This window comes from Colobus angolensis, unplaced genomic scaffold, assembly GCF_000951035.1.
Source record: "Colobus angolensis palliatus isolate OR3802 unplaced genomic scaffold, Cang.pa_1.0 Scaffold32, whole genome shotgun sequence".
NCBI classification, from domain to species: Eukaryota; Metazoa; Chordata; class Mammalia; order Primates; family Cercopithecidae; genus Colobus; species Colobus angolensis.
Window position 1 is genome coordinate 4,860,064 of NW_012116488.1, and position 12,977 is coordinate 4,873,040.

Sequence of the window (12,977 nt, forward strand, 5' to 3'; positions counted from 1 at the left end):
CACAACCCTTCCAAATCCCCCATCTCACTCAGAATAAAACCTGGAGTCCTGCCTCTCCCAGCTCAGACCCAGTGACTCCCAGCAGCTCGGTTCAATCCCACTGGCCTTCTTGCTTTTTCTTAAAGATGTCAGGGGGCTTTCCATGGGCTTTGCCCTCCTCCTGAAATGCTCCTACCCCAGATCTTCCTCTGGTCCAGCCCACTCCATTCCCACCCACATCCTCAGAGAGAGCTTTCCAGACCCCTGTATCTAACACAAAGGTCCACCTGCTTTTACCTCTGTCACTGTAACCTGCTTTCCCTTTCTCCATAAAACCTAGCAGTGGACAAAATTACACTTCCTAATTCATGTGTTCTCATCCGTCTCTTCCACCAGAATGTAAAGGCCACGTGAGCAAGAACTTGATTTCATTCTCTGCTCTATGCTGAGGTCCAGAATCACCAAGAATAGAGTGTGCACTCTATCACTGTTTATGGATTGACCAAGTCGTTCCTCGTTATTTGATCAATTCATGAACCGTGTAGCTACGCTAAAAACAAAAGAATCTGATTTTTTTAAAAAGAGAAAACCTGATAAACAAAATCATGGTGGCCAAAGCCACCAACCCTCTCAACAGCCATTATGGCCATGGGCAGGACACAGCTCTGGCAGGAGAGTGAGCTGAGGGAGACGCCTCAAAAACAAAGCTCAGACTACTCAACTAACGCTCCACAAACTCTAAAAGATGTGGATGCCAAGTTTCCCCAGAGGGCAGAGCTGCTTCCAGAAACCCTTCCCCGGCAAGATTTGACACTCAAAAATTCTGCCCTGGAACAAAAGCAATAATGATGACCAATCACCTATCAGTCCGTCCAGCTGATGACAATAACACTACCAAGCCAGCATGTCTCCAGGGATTCATCTTACCAAGGGTGAGGGTCACTTGGAGCAGGTGACAGATGTCTTGTGTGAATGGGCTTCTCACTGGTCAACCTCCCCCAGTAATGTAGTGCAGACACCAAAGCCCCTTCCAGAAAATCACAGCCTTGGAAGCAACCATCTTCCTCAGAGATTCGATTCTGGTCATGGCTGTGGCACGTGAGGAAGCTCGTGTCCCGCGATGGCCTGCTCACATACATACCTTGGCTGGGAGGTGGAGGAAGCCGACACCTCCTGCCTGAAGGCGGGACGCTGTCCAGGAAGCCCTCCAAAGCAGTATTTGATACTGAAAAACTGGATGTCCCTGTATGATTCGTCATAAATAAAGCGAACACAGCAGGGATAACCACTCTTCAAGTACCGAAGGCTGACGCTGATGGCCCACGTCTTCACCAGAGTTTCCCTTCCTTCTAGCTAGTCTGCCTGAGGATGAATTGGGGACAGAGGGTTAGGAGAGTTGAGGGGTGCACAATGTCAATCAAGCCCATGCTTTCCAGTCAACCATGCATTCCTGCCCCTGAAGAGGGATGAAGGGCAACAGCTCCTTCCAGAAAGCTTCCCCGGCAATATCCACACTCAGAAAAAGGCACCAACCCTCCCTCATGAGACTCGGCACAAAAAAAAACAAACCCAGCAAGGAGAAGGTCCTTTCAAGTGCCAGATAACAGCATGGCCTAGGAAACCACCACCTCTTCTTCTGAGCTGATGTGGCCTCCAGGAGAAGTCACTGGATAGGTAGGGACTGTGGATCAATTGACATACACCATTTATAAAATGTACATTCTCTGGTCAACCATCCATTCCCCTATCATGGACAGCGCCCTGACCCCCAGGTCAGGGTCCTGCCGAGGCACCACTCCAGGGAGTCTGTCCTGAAAAACAGTGGTCCAACATGATGAGCCACAAACCCAGGCGAGGCCCCACAGTCAGCCTGGACGCTGCTCTGCCCCCGAGGTCTCCAGAGCCTGGAGGCCACTGTGTGTGAGGCTTACTTCTAATGAAGGCACAAGCTCTGCCATGGGCCATCTTTATAAGTATTTTGGGAGGTGCTGACACCAATGCCTCCTTTAATAATTCCTTGGAATTATATCCAGGAAAGAGGTGATGCTGAGTTGCATTTGTAGCAGAGAAAGTATTGTAGAAGGAACCTGCCATGGATGAGACCTCTCCAGGTGTGGCAGAGGAGTCCCCCTGCCTCCTCTTGTAGGTAGCCTGGATGCTGAAGGTCAAGGACAGTGAAAGCCTGTGACCTGGCTTGACAATCTGCCCTGTGGCCTCTGGTCCAGCAGTACCTCCCGGACCATGGCCTCGTGTTGATGGCGAGAACATTTCCCTGGAGTTGCCCTCCCTTCTAGGGGGCCCTCACGGGCAGGCTGCATGGATAATGAGAATTAATGAGCCATTTAATAAGTATCATCAATTCAGCCCCCCTCTCTGCCTGGAACACAGAATGGGGCTGAGCACTGAAATGGTCTTGCCCAGAAGTCCCCCAAGGACTGGTTGCTTGGGCCAGCGAACACTGGGCATCATCAACAGACCCTTCCCCAGGTACCTCGTGATGGTGCTGACACAGGCCTCCTCTCTGGCGGCGGGACACCTCCACACATTCTCCCACCATGCAGGAATGAGGCCAACGGTGTGGTCTTTGTCATGAAAAATGCAAGAGCGCTCCAGCGGTTCCTCACCAAGCCCCATGCCGCAACATTCACAAGCACGTCGGCATCCCCTGGCCAGAGCCTACATCACTTCTAGGGCTTCTCCTGAGGGTGGAACGAATTCTCCAGGTTAGCGGCGCAGGGAATACATTCGTCAACAAAGTTCCTGTCCCTGCGTTACCTCTGTGCACATACCTCAGGCGAAGCTGACAGTTTTCTTACTGTGAAGCTGGCACCCGCAGGGACCCATACGGAACTGACTCCACACAGGGACCCCAGCGCACTGGCCGCCTCAGATAAGACAAAGCATAGAGGCAGAGAGCAATGGGGCTTTGCAGCCACTCCAGGATGCTGCCCTGCACAGGGACCACATCCTGAAGGGGGCGGGGCTCGGTGCCACCGTCCTCCACTGTATTAGTCCATTTTCAGGCTGCTGATAAAGACATATCCAAGACTAGGCAATGTGCAAAAGAAAGAGGTTTGATTGGACTTACAGTTCCACGTGGCTGGGGAAGCCTCACAGTCATGATGGAAGGCAAGGAGAAGCAAGTCAGGTCTTATGTGGATGGCAGCAGGCAAACAGAGACCTTGTGTAGTAAACTCCGCCTTTCGAAACCATCAGCTCTCATGAGAACCGTTCACTATCCTGAGAACAGCAGGGGAAAGACCCACTCCCATGACTCCGTCACCTCCAACCAGGACCCTCCCACAACACGAAGGAACTCAAAATGAGATCTAGGTAGAGGCACAGCCAAACCATATCATCCACCAAACCGGGGATCAAGGACAACCTCCCTTCTCCATAACCAGGGGCCATGCTGGAGTCCATGCTCTCCTCCCAAACTAGGTGCTGCGTGCAGGAAGCCCTCTGAGGCAGCATCACAGAGCCAAAGAGTCATTAGCTGCGTGGTCTCCATCGGGAGGGAGCGAAGGGAACCTGGCACCATGCCAGCATCTTTGAGTGCCAAGCAGTGGACCAGGAGATCCCACCAGGTCGGCTGGCAGAGCCTCAGGGAAGCTGACCTGAGGAGGAAGTGGCACTGGGCCAATGACCTGGGTGAGGAGTAGGAACAGAGCCCAAGTCGCCCTGCCCTTCACATACCCACAGAGGCACTGGACTTCATCCAGGGAGCCACCCTGGGCCAGATCCGACCCTAGAAAACAGGCTGTCCTCAGAGGAGTCCGCACGGAAGAAGTAACCTCTCCTCAAGTGTCCCAGTGCAGTGGTAGACCTTGTCCTCACCCCCAGGGAGCCACCCTGAAAAGCACTGGGTCCAGAGGGTCTGTCCCAGGAAAGGACCTAACCCTGTGGCTAAGCCACAGGCCCCGGCACTAGGGGAAGGCACAGGTTGGCATTCAAAGAGGAGGGAACCTCACATAACTCGTAAAAACCCATCGCATTCACAGCAAACACAGCAAAGCAATCCAGGGCTCTTCCCCCCACCGGCCTCACTTTCAGGAAGCCTCCCTCACACAGCACAGAGCCGGGGTGGGGGCTCTCAGCTCACACAAGGCACACACTCTCACGTCTCCTGTGGGGGCGGCCCTCCGAGGCAGAGTCTGATATTCAAAAAGAGGTTAACCATGTATTATTCATGATGAATGAAGCGAACATAACACGGATAACCTCTCCTCAAATATCCTTGAATAGTTCTGAAACGAAAACCATGGCCTCTTCCCCACCGTTGTCTTTGCCTCCAGAAGATTCTTCTCAGGATGAGCTGAATCCCAGGGTTGCAGCGGAGGCAGGGAGAGGTGTTCACATCCTGCAAAGAAAGCACACGTGCTGGCATCAACCTTCCATTCCCGTACCTTAGTCTCAGGGCCCAGGCAGCCCTGGCACCAAAGTCCAAACCCTGAAATTGGAACCATGCTCAGAAAGACTTGTAAGGCAGGTTCCATTAAAGATATATAAAAGCTTCCTCCAGGGATTCCTGAAAGACAGGATTTGAGGGCGAGAAGCCACCAGAATGCATGTCAGAGATGAGCAAAGCCATCATGAAGAATTCTGCTTCCAACAAAATGGGGTGTCACTGATCCCTGAAGACAGCGTCCCTACCGCAGAGATGGTCTCAGTTCCTGGAATTTCCTCCCGAGGACTGCTTGGAAACGAAGGGTCACAGAATTCCAGAGCCCAGGACATCAATAATGAATAAGCATGCCGTTGACCCCCACCCGACAATCTTGCAGCAGCTTGACACCGGCGGCCCCTCCCTGAAGCAGGTCTTGCATCTGGGAAGCCCTTTGAGGCATGATTTGATTTAAAGAAAAGTAATCTTGTGATATTTATGCATGTGAAGGTGAACCCTTATTCACAAACCAAAGCATGGCACATTGCTTCTGGGCCGTTCTCCCATGACGGACAGTATATGGCATGTGGGGAGACAGGGGACGCACATCACAGGGAAAGCACCTGGTCTCCAGCCCTGAACCGCTGCACGTGTTGTCCACAGACCGGCGGCATTAGCATCACTTGAGAACTTGCTAAAAATGCAGAATCTTGGTCCCTGAATCAGAATCTGCTTTTTAACAAGATCCCTAGGTGATGAAAATCTTAGGAGCATTTTTAAAGTTTGAGAAACACTACTCTAGCCAACAATTCATACACACACACACACACACACACACACCAGAGGTGCTGTTGAACACAACATCTTATTCCATGAGAGTCTGTCTGAGATGGGGTGGTTCCCAAGGAAGACACGAAGCCATGCCACGTCCACCAAGAATAATCCAAACACCCAACAGGCAGCTGCTTAGGAGCTGCCAAAAAGTAGTAGTAGTAACAGGAAATGTACTGAGTTTTTACTAATGTTTGCATTCCCTACAGGAAAGTTTTCATGCTCAGAATGAAGGCTAAAGATAGGAGTGGTTGGACCCAGATAGTGGCTGGACCATCTATCTAGAGAGATGCTTGACCCTGGCATCTCTCCAAGGAATTCCTCGTAGTTAAGATTTAACAACAAGAAGAGAAAGAGAGATGAAATAATTGTGAACATCTTCCAATAAAACAATATGGCACAAAACCCCTAAATGGCATCTCCATCCCAAAGCTAGCATTTGTCCAAGGAAATCACACTGGTGGCTTGCATTCTGAGATCACTGGATTCATTATTATAAATCATCGACACAGTCACACTCCATGGTGGGGCAGGCACCGATGTCCCCTCGCTGAAGTCAGCACTGTGCTTTCGAAAACTTCTGAAGCAAATTTGGATACTAAAACAATGGTTGTCCGATATTAATCATCATAAATATAGAGACCATACTACGGACAGCCATTCTTTAAGCACCAAAGAACTGTGCCATCAAGAAGAGCTGGGCATCTTCTCCAAAGTTGGTGTCTCTTCCACAAAGTTCTTCTCAGGCAGTCCAAACAATGAGGATTAGCAGGTCAGCTTCACACATTGAGAGTCAAGCCCATGCCTTGCAGGTCACACTCTCGGGCAGGGGAAGGGGGTCTGGCCCCAGTGATCTGTCTCTAAGGTTTACTTCATGTCCAAGAAGTGCCTCCAAGAGGCAGGATTTGATAAGTCACTTGAATGCTGGGTCACCCACAACACACACCCATGGCCAATGCAAATCCCTGGCAGCACCAAGGAGTCCCATGGCCCCTTGTCAAGCATGGCCCCGCCTCCAGGGTTCTGAGGTTAGGGCACAAGAGTCCCCACCACAAAACCAACTGCATGCACCCTCATCCCCACCCAGGCGTGAGCCCCCTGGGAAGGGCTGATGCGTGCATCCCTTTCAGAACTTGTCGTGGCGTCCAGGAAGTCTGCCGAAGCAGGATTTGATACTCAAAAAGAAATTGTCCTTGTATGATTCATCATAAATAAAGCGAACACACCAAGGATAATTTCTCCTCAAGTATGAAACAGCAGCACGAACAGGAACACCACCACCTCCAGGTCTTTGGCTCAAGGTTGGATGGTGACTGCTACCTGGCAAACCCAGTCACACACGCGCTCATGCACACACACCACGCACATACAGGCATGCACAATGCATGCACCATGTTTGACCTCTCTTTAAGCACCAGGGAAGCAAGATGCCATAGAATTCTCACTCGGTTTGGCATTCTCTCTCAAGAGTTTGCTTCAAAGTGTGGATAGTGGCTGAGGTCAAGAATCCAGGGACTGTCTCTCTTAAGTGGAGCAAATGTTCTCAGCACCCCTGCTGACCCCCACTGCATGTGACATTGTGTTTCGAAAGCATCGTGAGAATGGCTTAGCTGCCAAGCATCAAGAGTGTCACTAGCCCCCACTGTAAACACCGTGTGCGCTCTGAGCTTCATAGTCCGTTCCATACCCGACAAAGGACTTGACTTCCATGTCTTGACAGTGTTCCAAAAACCCACGGAGAGATTTTAGTCGTAAGACCACCACCACCACCCCCAGTGATAGTTTCACAGCACACAAGGGTCCTGGCTGCCACCTACGAAGTGTTTGACCACCGGGCTCTGCTCTGAGCCGTGTACAAGTCTTAACTCATTCAGCCCCAGCAGCCCCACGAAGTAGACGCCGATGTGGTTCCCATCTGACATGTGAGACAACGGGCACAGCACGATGAGATCCTTGCCCAAAGCTGGACGGTTAGTAAATGTCAGAGGTGGGATCCAAACACAGGAAATCGAGCTCCAGAGTCTGCGCTCTTGATACTGAAAAAGTGGATGACCCTGTACGATTCGACATGAGCAAAACGAACAGGACAGGGATAACCACTCTCCAAGTACCAAAGGTTAGCACGGAAAAGAAAGCCACTGCCTTGGGTGGACTTGGTATGTCTTCAAGGCGCGGTCCTGGGGATGAATTAGATGCTGAGGGTTAGTGGACCAGGTCACACACACCAAGCAGAACATGCACACTCACGTACCGAGTAACAGCAGGGACCACAAAGCCACTGCCCCGCACCAGCGCCACCCCAGCCATCAGCCCAGGCTGGTGACTGCCCGCTCAGGAAGCAGGGACCCAGACCACACACATCGTGCATGCTTTTGGCCCCGCCCACACTGCACCAGGAGAGGGGATGTCCCAGAGGCCACTGCCTTCCCTAAAGTCATCCATGTGCCCGTGAAGTCCTCTCTGTGAAGTGGGGACCCGTGAGCGATTTGCCACACACAAAACGGATACACACGGTCATGCACACACATACCGCATCCCTTGCTGAGTGTGGACTGGGTCCAAGACAAGGTTTGATACTCACAGAGAGCTTGCCCTTGTATATTCCATGTCAATAAACCGAATATACAAAGGGCAACCTCGCTTTAAGTACCAAACAATAGCACTGGGCAGGTTCCTCACTATCATTCACAGGGCCGGCCTCGTCTCCCGGGGTTCATCCTGGGGGAGGAGGGGGTGGGAGACGCGGGATCAGCAGACCAGGTGGCAAACACCACCTGCCAGCCGTGTGCCCATAGGTCAGCTCTCCATCCCAAAGAAGCCGGAAGGGGCAGATGCCAGCACCCCTTCACCGGAATCAGCCTCATTTCCAGGTATCACTCCAGATTAGGACTTGTTCCTGAAAAGGAGATCCACCCCACGGGCCTTCCCGGGCACACACAGAGTTCAGCTTCTCCCTTTCTACAGGAACTCCCTGGGCTGGGACCACCATCTCCTTCCCAGTGTGGGCACCTCTCCAGGAAGTCTTCCTAGGGATGCACTCAGCACCGAGGTCCCAGGCACTGGATGAATTTACGCCTTAGACAAAGCAAAGGCCCTGTGGTCACCATTCCTTCATCCATCTCACAGAGCCATTAACACCAGTATCATTCTCCATGGCAGCCCTTGCCCCATCCCTGCCAGAGGCTGGCATCGTGTCCATGAAGCAGGGCTAAGAAAGAGCTCATGGTCAACAGTAGTCAAATCCCACACACCCCCGAGTAACTTAGGAAGCAGACCCACAGCCCATTCCCCACAGTGCCTCTCCCTCAAGAAGGGGAGAGGAGCAGGAGCTGCCGGTCCAGGTGGCAGGTTGTGCGACTCATTACCCAGGCTGGCGCTCACCTCTCTTCACCAGGACGTTCACTTTCCTTGAGCTGAGGATGCGGCAAATGCCCTTCCTGAAGCTGGCTTCGGGTCCACATGACCCCCATGGCAGTCGGGGTGTAAAAAGCTGGCAGTCACACGGCCCAAGGAGTGTCTCCACAAACACAGAACCAGAGTCCCATTCTCAGGCCGCTGTCCTAGGTGTGAGCAGAAAGCCAGCAGTCAGAGGCGGGGCACAGACATCGAGGCAGAAGCAGGCGCCCTCTGACCTCCCACATTCACACACCTGGTGCGGGGCTGACAGCTCCCACAGCTCATCCCCAGAGCTGCCTTCATGGGCAATCACAAACGACAAATAGAAACAAACCACTCTTGCAGATTCAGCCTGGGGACTGCAAGCTGGATCATGAACACCCAAGCATCCAAAAAAAAAAAAAAAACAAAAACGCTGATGAGCACACCTCAACCCCTTCCCCAAGGTCAATACCACCTCTAGACAGAGCCAGTGCTCCGTGGTCCACCATCACTCCTGTCTGTGTTCCCCTTGAAATGATCCAACATCCAGGTCTCCCTTATAAGGCTGATGCTGGGAACAGGGAGCCTTCTGGGTATGACTTGGTACCAAGAAGAGGCAGATTGATGTGTGATTTATCCTTAAAAAAGCAAACCACCATTAAACTCGGTGCACACAAAAAGGACCCTCCTCTTCCACTACCTCCAGGGAGTCCACAGGAAGAACCAGCACAGAGGGCAAAGGCAGAACCCAAGGGCCAGGATCACAGCCAAGCTCATGTTCCCAGACAGGGAAGCCAGGCCGTACCTGAGACGGGCTGACATCTGCGGCTTTGTCCTGGAAACAGCAGCGTCTGAGCGTCTTCCCCGACAGAGTTTGATACGCAAATAAGAGTCTCCCCCTGTATATTCACCATTAATCAAGTGAACATACAAAGGGTATCCTCTCTTCAAGTACCAAAGAGCAGCTCGAAGAGCAGGTGAGGACCACGCCAGGTCTTCGATGGAGCGGACATCTCCTCCTGTGAGGCCTGAGACCAAGGGGAAGGGGCCAGGTGACAAGCCTCACCTGGCTGACCCTGGAGCTGGGCCTGCACCTTGCAGGTTGTGGCATGGCCCTGAAAGGTGGCACATCCAGGACTCCCTGCAGCGAGATTGGCTTCTAAACAAGGGAACAGGTGGGCATGACTATCAATGTACTCAGCATGCATGGGTGAACCTGCTTCAGATACCCACAAGCTATGTGGACAATGGAACCATCACCTTTCTCCAAAGGAGCATGGGGTGTGAAGGCTCAGCCCTGGAAGACACGGACTCATCAGAGAAGAGGGCATCTGCAGGCATTCTCAGAGCTGGAGAGTGCTGAGACACTGTCCCTTCTCTGAGGCTGGCTGTCCTAGAGATGACCAGATCCAAGAATGTGTCACCTATACCTGCCTCAAAACAAACAAAAAGAGGGCCCCAGCATCAGACACTGGGGACAAGAAGTCCTAAAGACCAGACACACCTGCCCAAGGCACACTCAGGTGCAATCCACTGGACAATGTGCTCCGAGGACTGGCCATTGGAGTCCAGCAACAGTCCCAGAGGGCACAGGCAGGCTCAGGGAGCTCCACCAGTCACTTGCCTTAGAACAGCCTGACATCCATGTGCTTCCCTCAAGGCTGACACTCTCTCAAGGACGAAGCCCACCAGGGAGTAGCAGGTCAGGGGAGTAGCAGGTGAGCAGCAGCTTCGGCTCCGTGCTCCACCATCCACCACCCATTCATGTGTCCAGAGAGGTGCGAGGTTAGTGCCGGAAGCAGGAAGCCTTCTGGGTATGACTTCGTATGGAGAAGAGGCAGATCCGTGTGATTTATCCTTAAAAAAGCAAACCACCATTAAACTCGGTGCACACAAAAAGGACCCTCCTCTCCCACTGCCTCCAGGGAGTCCACAGGAAGAACCAGCACAGAGGGCAAAGGCAGAACCCAAGGGCCAGGATCACAGCCAAGCTCACGTTCCCAGACAGGGAAGCCAGGCCGTACCTGAGACGGGCTGACATCTGCGGCTTTGTCCTGGAGATAGCAGCGTCTGAGCGTCTTCCCCGACAGAGTTTGATACGCAAATAAGAGTCTCCCCCTGTATATTCACCATTAATCAAGTGAACATACAAAGGGTATCCTCTCTTCAAGTACCAAAGAGCAGCTCGAAGAGCAGGTGAGGACCACGCCAGGTCTTCGCTAGAGCAGACATCTCCGCCTGTGAGGCCTGAGACCAAGGGGGAGGGGCCAGGTGACAAGCCTCATCTGGCTGTCCCTGGAGCTGGGCCTGCCATACAGTTGACTTTACTTCCCAGCATCTCTTCAAGACAGGATTGGTTACCAAAAGACAGGCAATCCTGAACCATTTGAAGTAATGTAAATGTAAAACGGCTGAAATCCCTTTAGGGCCTGCAAAAATACCCTGGGAGAAGAACCTCTGCCTCTGCCCAAAGCCACTGCCTCCAGGAAGCCCTCCTGGTGAACACTGGCTAAGGGAGGTTAGAAGATGCAGTAACATGCATCATTAAAGAAAAAAGAGAAACAGAAATCCAACACACTCCATTTGCAAATCACAAAGCAGCACTATGACAAGTGTTCCTTCTCCTGAATTTGGCATTGTACTCAGAAAGCCATCTGAGCAGTTAGTTGTTACTCAAAAGTATTCATCTCGGGCAAGATTCATCAAAGGAAAATGAAATTCTCATGGGCCAACTCTCTCTGAATAAACAGATACTAACACCAGGAATCCAAGGGCCTTCCCATTGGCAAGAATCCCTAAAGGACACCCATGGACTAAGAGAGCAGTGGGGCTTAGAGGTCCCAGTAGCAAGTGCCGTAGCCACACTGGGTGCTCTGGGGCCTCCTTCCCGTGGACTGGCCTTCCCTCAAGTGGACAGTGAGGTCCAAAAGTCACTCTAAGGATGGGCTAGGTATGGAGAGTGGGTAGACCAGATGACCCACGTCTACATTAGACATTGACTTTGCTGACGGTCGTTCTTTCATGTATCTGGGAGATGCACTGACCAGGAGACCTCTTCCCAGAGGCTGGCATCATGCTGGGCAGTCCTGCCGGAGTAGCAGCCCATGGATGCTTTGTGATGAGCAGGGCTCATCAAGGGAGGCCCTTTGTTCTTTCTTTTTTTTTTTAAACTTATTTTTTTGAGACAGGGGTCTCTTTCAGCCAGGCTGAAGTGCAATGGCACGATCTTGGCTCACTGCAATCTCCCAACTCCCGGGCTCAAGTGATCCTCCAGCCTCAGTCTCCTAAGTACTGGGACCACAGGCACACACCATGACGCCCAGCTAATTTTTGTATTTTTTGCAGAGACGGGTTTTTGCCAAGTTGCCCAGGCTAGTTTTGAACTCCTGGGCTTAAGCCATCCACCGTCTCGGCCTCCCAAAGGGCTGGGATTACAAGCATGAACCACCATGCCCGGCCAAGGGAGGCCCTTTTTTTTCTAAGCAGAACAGGTGCTCTGAAAAGAAAACCTTATATCATCTCCAAAGCCAGCATCTCTTCCAGAAAGTTCTTGGAAGAACGCCTGAGATGAAGAGGGTCAGAGAACCAGGTCACAAACAGCAAGACAGAGGCACATGCCTTGTGGGCCACCATCCACACCCCAGGGCTATCCTGGCCATCTAACAGATTGCTGGAGCCAGCCTTGTTCCCAAGAAGGCTTCCCAGGCAGGATTTGCTCCCTAGAGAGAGTCTGCCGTTGTATAATCATTGCAAGTAAACCAAAAGCAGGAAGGATTACCTCTCTTCAAGTAGCAAATGATGGCAGTGACAGGAAGGCCATTTTCACTGTGGCTAAGTTGCCACCAGCTCCAGGAGCAAGCCTGAGAGACACACATGGGGTCTGCATGGTGAAAGCAGCACACTGAGGTGTGAAGTGCAGGCCTGCAGGTGAATCATAAGTCTATTCCTTCCATAGCCCCTGAAGCAGTGCTCCTTCCTGAAATTGACAGCCCACTCAGGTACTCTCTAAGGTACGGCTAGTCACAGAAAAAGAGGTTCATTCCAGAAAATGCATTGCAATCATGGTAAACACACAGAGAACAAACTTCGTTCAAGGTCAATGAGGCAATACTGAGAACACAGCCTTGTAACAACACATTATGCACGCGCCCAGGGCAGTGAGCAAATAGCAGAGAAGCTGACGGCGTATTTCACACAAAGTACAATTCCGTCTCTGTCCGTCCTGTACCCGAGAGGGGTACAGATGGCATCATCCCTTCTTCCATGGCGACTTCACGTCCTCCGAGGTTTTCAAAGCAGCATTTGATACTGAAAACGTGGATTTTCCTCTATGATTAATCATAAATAATGTACTCATAGAAGGAGAATCTACCTTTTAAATACCAAAGAAGGATTCCATCCAGGA

At 51.8% G+C, this 12,977-nt stretch overlaps 1 long non-coding RNA gene across 1 annotated transcript; it reads right to left on the reverse strand.

The window, feature by feature from the left end:
- Positions 1 to 1,945: 1,945 nt before the first annotated feature.
- On the reverse strand, positions 1,946 to 8,603 carry LOC105518457. Its single transcript, XR_001002828.1, has 3 exons — positions 8,576 to 8,603; positions 2,471 to 2,678; positions 1,946 to 2,137 (listed from the first exon to the last, which is right to left on the reverse strand). It is a non-coding gene; the product is annotated as an uncharacterized LOC105518457 (long non-coding RNA).
- Between the last annotated feature and the right edge of the window lie 4,374 nt (positions 8,604 to 12,977).